General features: G+C 41.3%; 1 protein-coding gene across 3 annotated transcripts in view; it reads right to left on the bottom strand.

Annotated features, from left to right (window-relative positions):
• Positions 1 to 6,671: 6,671 nt before the first annotated feature.
• The window catches only part of LOC126475417 (uncharacterized), a 164,070-nt gene continuing 155,993 nt past the window's right edge, over positions 6,672 to 14,748 (bottom strand). For all 3 annotated transcript variants that reach the window (XR_007586726.1, XR_007586728.1, XR_007586727.1), the window contains exon 10: positions 6,672 to 6,829. The gene's annotated coding sequence lies outside the window, so the exon portion shown is untranslated. The remainder of the gene's footprint in view (positions 6,830 to 14,748) is intronic.

Raw genomic sequence — 14,748 nt, 5'->3', positions numbered from 1 at the left:
ATTCTACGATTTATCTTTATTAGGCACGGTGGAATTTTTCCTATCCTTAATCCACTTACTCGGCCCATTTTTCTGCAGACGGTGATCGGCAATCCGTATAAACTGTGCCCATAATTCGTCTTCGTCCTTCACATTGTAACTCTACTCTCCTTCGCAGGTGGTAGCTCGCCAGCTTTGCCTACGACCTGTCTCATGTTGTTTAGAGTCGTGGTAGCCACCCTGTTGACACACACCGAACTCCTTACCGACTTACACGGCAGATTTTGTTAAGAAAAGCCTGTGATTGCGTCTATGCGTCCATCCCCTACATTCTTGAGCTGCCAGGAATGCATCAGCTTAGCGGCTAATCCGTTTGTTTGTGACGGGAATAACTTTAAGTATCCCGATCAAGCGTCGTAAATCTAGAGGAATAGGAAGCATTCCTCTGATGTAAGATCTTATGTCATGTGTCCCAGGTTCTATAGAAAGTAGCTGCGTACCTCAGCTATCAGGCAGTCCCTCCCCCGTAGCAAAGCCCGTTACCTGTACATCGCCTGTCGGTCTTCAGTGGCTCGCGATAACGAGGGGCCGATTAAAAAAATGGCTCTGAGCACTATGGGACTCAACATCTATGGTCATCAGTCCCCTAGAACTTAGAACTACTTAAACCTAACCAACCTAAGGACACCACACAACACCCAGTCATCACGAGGCAGAGAAAATCCCCGACCCGAGGGGCCGATTAACTGGAACTGTTTTGTCCAGGGCATTTTCCGTGAAGCACTGCAGCGTTACGGATATAACGTCAACTCAGTACAACTTGGGTACAAGTATTAAGTTTTTAATTACTAAAATAAACGTGTAAATGCTGTACGACAATATTCCACCGATGCAGCCACTATAAGTTATCGTATAATAAACTGTGGCAAATACAGGGTGGCGCACGAAATGTGTTACCAATTGTTTTTTTCACAATTTACGACGCACATTAGATATCCCGCTGGGATCTCTACAGCAGTACCAGCAGAGCTTGGAAAAACAAATGAGTTACGAAATGACGTGTAATTCACGATACTGCAGCTAGGAGCCTAGTAAGCAGCAATGGAAGACTGAAGACACTGCAACGATTGGCAATTGTGTTACTTTTTCATGTAACGAAAAGCCTTATTGTGACTCAGAGGCGTTTTCGACAACAGTTTAACACACGATGGGTCCCTTGCAAGAAGACCATCCACAGGTTGTGCGATAAATTTGTACAGGAAGGAACAGTATTGGAAGCGAAGTGACCTCGGCCTAAGCCTGTTTGTTTGCCGGAGAATATTAAAGAGGTACGAATTTCTGTACAGAGAAGTCCCGAGAAATCGTGTAGAAAGGCAGCAGTGCTACTGGGAATATCCAGAATCTCCGTTCAACGCATTCTTAAAAGTGACCTCCATAAGTACCCATACGAGATAACCTGTGCGCAGAAGCTCACTGAAGAACACAAGCAGCAGAGACTACTGTTTGTTCAGTGGGCGGAGGATAGGGAAGAAACTCTCAACAACGTTTGGTTTTCAGACGAGGCGCATTTTCATTTAGGCGGTGTGGTTAACAAACAAAATGTACGCTTTTGGGCCACTGAAAACCCACAAGTGCTTCATGAACGACAACATTATGCTCTGAGGATTACGGCGTGGGCAGCAAATTTCCAGTCACGGACTTCTTGGACCCTTTTCTTTGAAGAAACTGTGAACAGCGAGCGTTGTTTGAGCATGTTTTTCAATAGCTTTATTCCACAGCTTCTTGCTACTGCCTTGCCCTTCAACACGCAGTGGTTCATGCAAGACGGAGTAAGGTCACAAACTGCGAACACTGTGTTGGAGTTTTTACACGAGCATTTCGACATGCGGATCATTTCAGTCAGATTTCCAGGTCGCTTCAATGACAGACAAAATTGGCCTCCCAATAGTTCAGACCTCAATCCATGTGACTTTTTTCATTGGGGGTACCTAAAGGAAAAAATTATCCCGAAACGTTCACGTGATTTAATGGAGCTCAGAAGACTTATTCTTCAAGCTTGCAGTGAAATTACGGAAGAAATGTGCCATAGGATAATCACTAACTTCAGCGTTCGCTTGAAGGAAGTTAGGAAACGAAATGGTGGATATTGTGAGCATGTGCTGAGTTAGAACAAATCTAAATGGCTCTAAGCACTATGGGACTCAACATCTTAGGTCATAAGTCTCCTAGAACTTAGAACTACTTAAACCTTACTAACCTAAGGACATCACACACACCCATGCCCGAGGCAGGATTCGAACCTGCGACCGTAGCAGTCCCGCGGTTCCGGACTGCAGCGCCAGAACCGCACGGCCACACCGGCCGGCGAACAAATCTCTATGGACGGCTCTTCATTGTAGTATATGTTCCTTTCAGATTGTATTGACAATAAAGTTTATATTCATAAACAAAATGGTAACACATTTCGTTCGCCACCCTGTACTTGGCAAAGAAATGGGAAAATTATAATACTTTTTATTAAATTGTATCTCAACGGTCGTACCAAAGTACTGTAAATCAGTAGGAGTACTGCAGAATTGCTGTATTAGTCAGTAAACAAGAAGCCAACAGCTGATAAACCAATGACTTTATTTGACCGGTTTCGGGTAGAACCCATCCTTAGACTGCCACGAACAACCTACTGATCAGATGTGCACTGACGTGATAAATGTCACGTGATACCTAGCAATATCCTGTCGGACCTCTTTTTACCTGTCATAGTGCTGCAACTCGATGTGGTATGGACTCAACAATTCGTCGGAAGTTCCCTGTGGAAATACAGAGCCACGCATCCTTTATAGTCGTCCGTAATTGCGAAAATGTTACCCGTGCAAAATATTGTGCACGGGCTCACCACAGCATTACGTCACATAAATGTTTGATGGGGTTCATGTCGGGGGGGTCTGGGTGGCTAAATCATTCGCCCGAGTTGTCCAGATTGTTCTCCAAACCAATCGCGAACAATTGTGAGCCGGACACACGGCGCATTTTTATCGATAAAAATTCCATCATTTTTTGGGAATATGAAATTAATGAATGATGGCAAATGGTTTCCATGTAGCCGAACATAATCATTACCAGTAAATGATCGGTTCAGATGGACAAGAGTACCTAGTCTATTGCATGTAAACACAGTCCATGCAATTATTTAACCACCAACTGCTTGCACAGTGCCTTTTTGACATCTTGGGTCCATGGCATCGTGGGGTCTGTGCCGCACTCGAATCCTACAATCAGCTCTTACCAACTAAAATAGGGACTCATCCGACCAGGCAACAGTTTTCCAGTAGTTTAGCGTCCAACTTATAAGGTCACGAGCCCAGACAGGCGCTGTAGGCGATGTCGTGCTGTTAGTAAAGACACTCGTGTCGACGCTGCCATAGTCCATTAACGTCAAATTTCGTCGAACAGTCCTAAAAGATACATTTGCCGTACGTCCCACATAGATTTCTCCTGTTACTTCAGGCATTGTTGCTTGTCTGTTCGCACTGATAACTCTACGCTAACGCTGCTACTCTTAGTCGTTAAGTGAAGGCCTTCGGCCAGTCGTTAACTGTGGTGAGAGGTATTGCTTGAAATTTGTTGTTCACAGCACATTCTTGACACTGTGAAGTTCGGAATATTGAATACCCTAACGATTTCCGAAATGGAATGCCCATGCGTTTAGCTCCAACTACCATTTCACATTCCAGACTGCTAATTCCCGTCGTGCGGTCATAGTCACGTCCAGAACCTTCTCACGTGAGACTCCTGAGTACAAATTACAGTTTTGCCAACGCGCTGCCCTGTTACACCTTATGTACGCAATACGGCCATCATTGTTCGGCATGCACGTATCACTAGTATATGATTTTTGTCATTTCCGTCAACAGTGACCGTAAGTAACAAACGAAGCTGTCATGGGAGACTTTATTTTTACATACTTTCTTTACACATCTAATCAGTAAGATAGTCATCACAATGTGAGGGTGCGCTCTACCCGAAACGCATCGTATAAAGTTATTAGTTCGTCAGCTGGTGGCTTCTTATTTAATGGCCAACACAGTAATTGTGCCGCACTGGTATAGATTGCAGTATGGTCACATTATTCTGCGTGACTATATGTCACAATTACAAGCAATGTACTACAACTAGTACGATGACGATGTCACCGACATTAGTTTAATTAATGGGATCCTTGATATTGTTAGACCGTCAAACAAGTCACGATTGATTTCTACATTATTTACCAACAACTAATAAGAACTGTTCACAGAAATGCTGTTCTCTGTAGGGATGTACTAAGGGACAAATGATCGGTACAGAGGTTGGAATAGCGCTTAATAAGCAATTCAGGAGAAATCTGTGTGAACTTCATTTGACAGCTGAACTCCCGAGTAGTACAGAGTCAGATGAGTGACTACACTTGTTACAAGCAGAGATGGTTCTAGCGTTTCTATCGTTTTACCTTGAGGTACAAAGTCGATTCTACTAATTACTCGTAGATTGACTAACTTATACATAAAAACAAATGTAGAGACTACTCGTTTGTTATGACACTTACGAAAATACAACATATAATTGGTTATTCAGTTTATATTTACAGAAAATTCACTACCAGCCGCTGAGAGTCTCAAATGTTTAGCCATTTGTCACTGATATGAAATGCTGCCTCCTTAGCATTTTCTTATAAGAGCGATGAGGCCAATGTGGACGTTTATGAACGTCCTAAAAACGAGGTATTATTGAAACTTGGGAGTAATGCATATGTTCCGTTCTGCATATGAAGTCATTGTAGACATGAAGATACCTTCGATCTGTGTTCTCATACATTCCAGACACGTTTTATTTTTTGATCCATCATCTCTTATTCTATTCTGTTACCTTTCGATGAATTCTACATGCCTAGTTCACTTACAAATGGAGAATGAGAACAATATCTCACGAACTCTACAACAGAGTAGTTGAAAATTGCTTTTCTTACATTAATACCGCTTTCTACACTCCTGGAAATGGAAAAAAGAACACATTGACACCAGTGTGTCAGACCCACCATACTTGCTCCGGACACTGCGAGAGGGCTGTACAAGCAATGATCACACGCACGGCACAGCGGACACACCAGGAACCGCGGTGTTGGCCGTCGAATGGCGCTAGCTGCGCAGCATTTGTGCACCGCCGCCGTCAGTGTCAGCCAGTTTGCCGTGGCATACGGAGCTCCATCGCAGTCTTTAAGACTGGTAGCATGCCGCGACAGCGTGGACGTGAACCGTATGTGCAGTTGACGGACTTTGAGCGAGGGCGTATAGTGGGCTTGCGGGAGGCCGGGTGGACGTACCGCCGAATTGCTCAACACGTGGGGCGTGAGGTCTCCACAGTACATCGATGTTGTCGCCAGTGGTCGGCGGAAGGTGCACGTGCCCGACGACCTGGGACCGGACCGCAGCGATGCACGGATGCACGCCAAGACCGTAGGATCCTACGCAGTGCCGTAGGGGACCGCACCGCCACTTCCCAGCAAATTAGGGACACTGTTGCTCCTGGGGTATCGGCGAGGACCATTCGCAACCGTCTCCATGAAGCTGGGCTACGGTCCCGCACACCGTTAGGCCGTCTTCCGCTCACGCCCCAACATCGTGCAGCCCGCCTCCAGTGGTGTCGCGACAGGCGTGAATGGAGGGACGAATGGAGACGTGTCCTCTTCAGCGATGAGAGTCGCTTCTGCCTTGGTGCCAATGATGGTCGTATGCGTGTTTGGCGCCGTGCAGGTGAGCGCCACAATCAGGACTGCATACGACCGAGGCACACAGGGCCAACACCCGGCATCATGGTGTCGGGAGCGATCTCCTACACTGGCCGTACACCACTGGTGATCGTCGAGGGGACACTGAATAGTGCACGGTACATCCAAACCGTCATCGAACCCATCGTTCTACCATTCCTAGACCGGCAAGGGAACTTGCTGTTCCAACAGGACAATGCACGTCCGCATGTATCCTGTGCCACCCAACGTGCTCTAGAAGGTGTAAGTCAACTACCCTGGCCAGCAAGATCTCCGGATCTGTCCCCCATTGAGCATGTTTGGGACTGGATGAAGCGTCGTCTCACGCGGTCTGCACGTCCAGCACGAACGCTGGTCCAACTGAGGCGCCAGGTGGAAATGGCATGGCAAGCCGTTCCACAGGACTACATCCAGCATCTCTACGATCGTCTCCATGGGAGAATAGCAGCCTGCATTGCTGCGAAAGGTGGATATACACTGTACTAGTGCCGACATTGTGCATGCTCTGTTGCCTGTGTCTATGTGCCTGTGGTTCTGTCAGTGTGATCATGTGATGTATCTGACCCCAGGAATGTGTCAATAAAGTTTCCCCTTCCTGGGACAATGAATTCACGGTGTTCTTATTTCAATTTCCAGGAGTGTATATTGTTGTAGAACGACGACATGTATCAGCTGACAGCCCCTATATAGGAGTGTATATACATTATACATTTGGGATCACGTATGTCGTTGAAAAACCCAATGTAAATGTGAAGCAAATGCAAAAGCTAAAGAAAATGGACGCAAACTGACGATTGATATAGACATTTATGGTTTATCGTATATATATAGTTGACATCAATGGTGGATGTGACCTTTTAATAGGTTCTGATGTGACAGTTTCATAAATAAATAAAAATTAAACACTCCATTTTATTCCATTGATTAAAAATTAAGTTATTTCTTCATAATTTTGACTGTTCACAAAGCATATCAAGAAACGATTTTCATGCACTAAAGAGGTTATGCCAAGTATCGTTAACGTGTTGTGCAGCTGGTGAGCCGTTCAGCCTGCAACAGAAAAGAAAACGTTGCTTAAATGTCTTAACCACATTAACACAGTAGAATTTACATCGAAAAATTGCGGAAGTAAACGTATCATTTTTCTGCTCCAGTCACATGTATATTTCTTCAACATCAACCACTAGAGTAATATGTAATAAGAAGTACGAAGCATGCAGTCGAAAAATACCTTTCCCTGGTTAAATCCTTAAAAATAGGTACCAAAATTAATTTTAAATTTGGTAAATCGTCCCTATAGTACTTATTAGACTGCGCTTGCTGAAAGACAGTGATATAGTTTGAGCATGTAACGCTAATTAATTTGCAGTCGGTGAGCCGTTTGAGTATTGTGAGAGTGTAATACCGAAGGAGAGTTACTAATTAATAATCAAAATGATATAATTATAGATCTGAATGGATGTTGGCTAAGAACCTGTGGACAGAGAACGTATTTTGCTTCACAGACCCGTTAATGTAGTTGGTTTCGTTACCTCATATACCTGAAATATAAAAAATCACCATAGTTATGTACAATGGCAGTGATGGGGGAAAGTTTGTTAACCAACAGCGAAAAATTTAATTACAAAAAAGCAATGTGGTTGTTGTTGTGGTCTTCAGTCATGAGACTGGTTTCATGCACCTCTCCATGCTACTCTATCCTGTCCAAGCTTCTTCTTCTCCCAGTACCTACTGCAACCTACATCCTTCCGAACCTTCTTAGTCTATTCATTTCTTGGTCTCCCTCTACGATTTTTACCCTCCACACTGCCCTCCAATACTAAATTTGTGATCCCTTGATGCTTCAGAACATGTCCTACCAACCGATCCCTTCTTCTAGTCAAGTTGTGCCACAAACTCCTCTTATCCCCAATTCTGTTCAGTACCTCTTCATTAGTTATGTGATCTACCCATCTAGTCTTCAGCATTCTTCTGTAGAACCACATTTTGAAAGCTTCTATTCTCTTCTTGTCCAACTATTTATCGTCCATGTTTCACTTCCATACATGGCCACACTCCATACAAATACTTTCTGAAACGACATCCTGAAGCATAAATCTATACTCGATGTTAACACATTTCTCTTCTTCAGAAACGATTTCCTTGCCATTGCCAGTCTACATTTTATATCCTCTCTACTTCGACCATCATCAGTTATTTTGCTCTCTAAATAGCAAAACTCCTTTACTACTGTCAGTGCCTCATTTCCTAATCTAATTCCCTCAACATCACCTGACTTCATTCGGCTACATTCTGTTATCCACGTATTGCTTTTGTTAATGTTCATCTTATATCCTCCTTTCAAGACACTGTCCATTCCGTTAAACTGCTCTTCCAAGTCCTTTGCTGTCTCTGACCGAATTACAATGTCATCGGTGAGCCTCAAAGTTTTTATTTCTTCTCCATGGATTTTAATACCTACTCCGAATTTTTCATTTGTTTCCTTTACTGCTTGCTCAATATACAGACTGAATACCATCTGGTATAGATGTGTTAGACATTTCAGGATTTAAACTAGCTTCCTACTTCTGCAGAGTAGATATGGATGGAGGAAGAGTTGCCGTATTTATTAAAAACTGCCATAAATTCAAGAACATTGACATTAATAAATTCCGTTTAGAGCAGCATCTAGAAGCATGAGCAACAGAAGTAGAGTTCCGTAATAGACCCTATATAATAGTAACTATTTACCGAACACCTGCAGGGAATTATAATTATTCATAAATCATCTAGAAGCTCTTTTGGGTTATTTAACAGGAAGAAAGAAAGAAACTTTGATTGCTGGTGACTTTAATACAGATTTACTAATGCAATTTACTGCAGTTAGCAATGGCTTCTTTCAATCTAACTCACACTGTAAACTTTCCAACTAGGATCACTAAATCCTCAATGAGAGCCATTGATAACATTTTATAGACAAATCAAAGGAACAAAATCATATCATAAAACCTGTAATAAATGGACTATCAGGTCATGACATGCAGATCCTTGTTTTAGATGTAAATTCTAAGCAGATTTTCAGAGCTGCTGAATCTGACTACAGGAGAGTAGTCAATCAACCAAAAATTGAATGTTTTAGAAAACTGCTCAAAAGTATGAACTGAAAGGATGTTTATAGTGCTCATGATATGAATGAAAAATATAACACATTCATGAACAATGCTTGTACCATGTTTGAAAACCGTTTTCCTCTAAATGTTACTCAAATTAAACAGAAGTCTATAATAAAACCATGGATTACACAAGCTATAAAGATTTCCTGTAAGGCAAAATGGAAAATGTATCCGTCGACCGAGAATAGCTCCAATGCTGATGATTTAGCTAAAAACAAGGAATACTGTAAAATATTTAAAAAAGTAATTCAGACATCTAAACAAATGCACTACGAGAAGAAGATAGCAATGTCAGGGAACAAAATAAAAATAATATGGGATACAGTGACAGAGGAGACTGGTACAACCAGAAAGGAACAAGAGCAAATAGCACTAAGGGTATATGACACATTAGTAACCGATGGGCATAGTGTGGCATATCTATTTAACAAGTACTTTATATCCATTACTGATAGAATGGGATTATTAGGATCAGTAAATAATGCCCTTGAATATCTGAAACTAGCATTTACAAATAGCTTCAGGTACATGATTATGTCACTCAATTAACCAAAAGAAATAATTTCCATAATAAGATCTTTAAAAACAAAGCATTCTAGTGGTTACAATGAAATATCAACAAAGTTAATTATGGCATGTTCTTGTGAGTTTAGTACAATTCTAAGTTACTTGTGTAACCAGTCAGTTATAACAGGGACATTTCCTGACTGGCTAAAATATGCAGATGTTAAGCCTCTATTCAAGAAAGGGGATAAAGAGATACCATCAAACTACAGACCGATTTCACTTCTGCGTGCATTCTCTAAAATTTTAGAAAAAGTAATGTACAGGCAGCTCCTCAACCATCTGACCACAAATAACATATTACCAAGACCACAGTTTGGATTTATGAAGGGTTCTGATATCGAGAAGGCCATTTACACCTACAGTGAAAATGTACTTAATTCATTAAATAACAGATTACAAGCAGCAGGTATTTTCTTTGATTTGTTAAAGGCATTTGATTGTGTAAACCACAACATCCTTTTAAATAAATTAGAATTCTATGGAGTCACAGGCAGTGCTGCAAAATGGTTCAAGTCTTACCTCGCTAACAGGAAACGAAGGGTGTCAGTGCAAGGGATTAGTGAATTAATTCATCAGTCATCATCAGAATGGGAAGAAATTACATGTGGTGTCCCACAAGGATCAATCTTAGGGCCATTGCTTGTTCTTGTGTACATTAATGACCTCTCATCTGCCAGAAGCAGAGTTCGTTTTATTTGCAGATGACACAAGTGTTGCAATAAATAGTATGTTGAGTGTAGTTCTAGAAAGATCTGATAATGATATTTTCATAGATATTAATAAATCGTTTAAAGCCAACTCATTGAGATTAAACTTCATAAAGGCTCACTATATGCAATTCAGAACCTGTAAGTGGTTTCCACGCAGCATCTGCATAGAGTATGAAGAAGAGCAGATAGAAGAGGTTGACAGTCTTAAATTCCTGCGGTTACAACTTGATAATAAATTCAGTTGGGAGGAGCACACCACAGAACTGCAGAAACGCCTTAACAAATCTGTATTTGCAATTCGAGTGTTAGCTGATATAGGCGACATAAAAATGAAAAAACTTGCATACTTTCATTCCATAATATCATATGGTATAATATTTTGCGGTAACTCAAATAAAAGTTTTCAGAGTCAAAAAGCGTGTAATACGTATTATTTGTGGAGTAAACTCACAGATGTCCTGTAGAAACCTCTTCAAAGAACTGGGTATACCAAATACTGCCTCTGAGGATATTGACTCCTTAATGAAATTTGTCCTAAATAATATCTTTTTCCAACAACCAGCTCAGATCGTACATACAATATCAGGAACAAAAATGATCTGCACAAGGACTTGAAAACACTTACTTTAGTTCAAAAAAGTGTCCACTACTCAGGAAAACTGATCTTCAATAATTCGCCAGGAATCATAAAAAATTTAGTTACAACTAAAGATCAGTTTAAAAGGAACCTGAAAGACTTACTAGTGGCCAACTCCTTCTACCAAATTGACTAATTTTTTAATAGAAACAAATGATGTATTGTATATATTCATACTATTAGTATTCTTATTTCAGCTTTAAAAAAATATTGACATGTTCCACATCCACGAGGATCTCCTCAGCACGGATATATGGAACGAAAAACTAATCTAATCCAATCTCTAAACTAGGCTACGGCCCTGTCACATTCCTTTCCACCAATGCTTCCCTTTCATGCCCTTCGACTCTTATAACTGCTGTCTGGTTTCTGTACAAGTTGTAAAAAGCCTTTCGTTCCCTGTATTTTACCCCGCCACCTTCAGAATTTGAAATAGAGTATTCCAGTCAACATTGTCAAAAGCTTTCTCTAAGTGTACAAATGCTGGAAACGTAGGTTTTCCTTTCCTTAATCTATCTGCTAAGATAAGTCGTAGGGTCAGTATTGCCTCACGTGTTCCAACATTTCTACGGAATCCAAACTGATCTTCCCCAAAGTCAGCTTCTACCATTTTTTTCATTCATTTGTAAAGAATTCGTGTTAGTATTTTGCAGCCGTGACTTATTAAAGTGATAGTTCGGTAATTTTCACATCTGTCAACACCTGCTTCCTTTGGGATTGGAATTATTATATTCTTCTTGAAGTCTGAGGGTATTTCGCCTGTCTCATATATCTTGCTCACCAGATGATAGAGTTTTGTCAGGATTGACCCTCCCAAGGCTGTAAGTAGTTCTAATTGAAAGTTGTCTACTTCCGGGGGCTTGTTCAGACTTAGGTCTTTCAGTGCTTTGTGAGACTCTTCACACAGTATCATATCTCCCATTTCATCTACATCATCTTCCATTTCCATACTATCGTCCTCAAGTACATCACTCTTTTATAGACATTCTATATACTCCTACCACCTTTCTGCTTTCCCTTCTTTGCTTAGAACTGGGTTTCCATTGGAGCTCTTGATATTCATACAAGTGGTTCTCTTTTCTCCAAAGGTCCCTTTAATTTTCCTGTAGGCAGTATCTGTCTTACCCCCAGTGAGATAAGCTCTACATTCTTGCATTTGTCCTCTAACCATCCCTGCTTAGCCATTTTGCACTTCCTGTCGATCTTATTTTTCAGACGCTTGTATTCCTTTTTGCCTGCTTCATTTACTGCGTTTTTATTATTTCTCCTTTCATCATTTAAATTCAATATTTCTTCTGTTACTCAAGGATTTCTATTAGCCCTCGTCTTTTTACCTACTCGATCCTCTGCTTCCTTCACTATTTCATCCCTCGAACTACCCATTCTTCTTCTACTGTATTTCTTTCCCCCATTCCTGTCAAACCGTTCCCTGATTCTCTCCCTGAAACTCTCTATAATCTCTAGTTTAGTCAGTTTATCCAGGTCCCACCTCCTTAAATTCCCACATTTTTGCAGTTTCTTCAGTTTTAATCTACAGTTCATAACCAATAGATTGTGGTCAGAGTCCACATTTGCACCTGGAAATGTCTTACAACTTAAAATCTGGTTCCTAAATCTGTCTTACCATTATATAATCTGTCTGATACCTTCTAGTATCTCCAGGTTTCTTCCATGTATACAACCATCTTACATGATTCTTGAACCATGTGTCAGCTATGACTGAGTTAGGCTCTGTGCAAAATTCTACCAGGCGGCTTCCTCTTTCATTCCTTAGTCCCATTCTCTATTCACCTACTACGTTTCCTTCTCTCCCTTTTTCTGCTATCGAATTCCAGTCACCCATGACTATTAAATGTTCGTCTCCTTTCACTTTCTGAATAATTTCTTTGATCTCATCATACATTTGATCAATTTCTTCGTCATCTGCAGAGCTAGTTGGCACATAAACTTGTACTACTGTAGTAGGCGTGGGCTTAGTGTCTATGTTGGCCACAATAATGCGTTCACTATATTGACTGTAGTAAATTACCCGAACTCGTATTTATTTTAAAATTCATTATTAAACCCAGTCCTGCATTACCCCTATTTGATTTTGTATTTATAACCCTGTATTCACCTGACCAAAAGTATTCGTCTCCTGCCACCGAGCTTCACTAATTCCCACTATATCCAACTTTAACCTACCCATTTCCCTTTTTAAATTTTCTAACCTACCTGCCCGATTAAGGGATCTGACATTCCACGCTCCGATCCGTAGAACGCCAGTTTTCTTACTCCTGATAACAACGTATTCCTGAGTAGTCCCCGTCCGGAGATCCGAATGGGGGACTATTTTTCCTCCAGAGTATTTTACCCAAGAGGATGCCATCATCATTTAACCATAGAGTGAAGCTGGATGCCCTCGGGAAAAATTACGGCTGTAGTTTCCACTTGCCTTCAGCCGTTTGCAGTACCAGCACAGCAAGGCCGTTTTGGTTAGTGTTACAAGGCCAGATCAGTCAATCACCCAGACTGCTGCCCCTGCAATTACTGAAAAGGCTGCTGCCCCTCTTCAGGAACCACATGTTTGTCTGGCCTCTCAACAGTTATCCCTCCGTTGTGGTTGCACCGACGGTATGGCTATCTGTATCGCTGAGGCACGCAAACCTCCCCACCAACAGCATGGTCCATGGTTCATGGGGGGAGGGGGGGGGGACCATGAAGGAGACAAAATTTTAATCTTATAACTCTATGAGCATCCTATTGGTACATTAAAACTCTGAAAAGAAGAAGCTGACTTTTAAATATAGGCGACAGGCATGAAGCGACTAAGGAATGTAAAATATAGTATATCTCAGATAACATAGCATGTTTCAGCCAAGAAATCAATTCGACTACACCGTGAACAAATGATAAAGGAATGAGGACTGCATAAAGTAAATTGCATATCTACTTTTGTTGCCGTATCCAGTTTTCTTTGCCTGTATACGGGATCGGTGTTAGTATTCATTCTGCAACTCCTACATATTACATGTAAAAAGACAATTTATCAAATATTCTGTCTTGATTTATTCGTCGTTCTAGTTCGCCTTCCCATAAGTTCGATGATGGTATAGACCGCCTTGCAGGTAGGGCAATCACAGCTTTGAGTAGTCATCTTGGATATTAATAAACCGCTTCAGTTGTGTTTAGTCGTTTATTATTAGATCACTACCGATTTCGTGGCGCTAAAAGCCTAATCTTCAGGCGGAAATATAACTAAATCAACTCGATATGCCACCTTTTAGCCGTGTTCTGACGGACAACAGATTTTGGGTGCAAGGGTTCCGAGCTTTTCAGTTCTAATGTTTTTAGTTGTATGTTCACCAGAAGACGCGGCTTTTAGCGCCACGAAACAGGTAATGATGCAATAAGAAAGGACTAAATACAGCTGAAGTGGATTATTAATACTCAAGATCAATGATACTAGCTTATGTGTAATATTGGTCTCATGGTGATGTATGACATAGGCAGTTTAAGCAAGTGAATGTGTTGCTCCTGAAATCCTGGACGGATGGTGATGATTCTGAGAATATTCCTTCATGAATAACGCTGTTAGTCGACGAGATGTCTCTCGTTTTTTGATAAGCATACAACGTTTACTCAAATGCAGAATTTGGTAGCCGGCACGGAAACTGCGCTTTCCATCTTCCTTCTTCACTAGAACCGCAGGGAAGGGCATACCATTTTCTGATGACTGAATGATGTCCATTTGTAGCATATTCTCTCTTTTCTTCTGATTAATGGGGCATTGAACTGGAGAAACACCCTATATGAACCATTAGTAAGGGGAATGAAACCCACAAGGGTTGATATGGTATTTCGTATTGATTGGTCGGTCTGTCTTCTCTTCTCTAAGGATTTACAACGCGCCTGAAACTTGAC

The sequence above is a fragment of the Schistocerca serialis genome, chromosome 4, assembly GCF_023864345.2.
Source record: "Schistocerca serialis cubense isolate TAMUIC-IGC-003099 chromosome 4, iqSchSeri2.2, whole genome shotgun sequence".
Classification (NCBI taxonomy): domain Eukaryota; kingdom Metazoa; phylum Arthropoda; class Insecta; order Orthoptera; family Acrididae; genus Schistocerca; species Schistocerca serialis.
The sequence above is the reverse complement of the archived record's forward strand: the minus strand, read 5'-3'. Positions and strand labels throughout refer to the sequence as shown.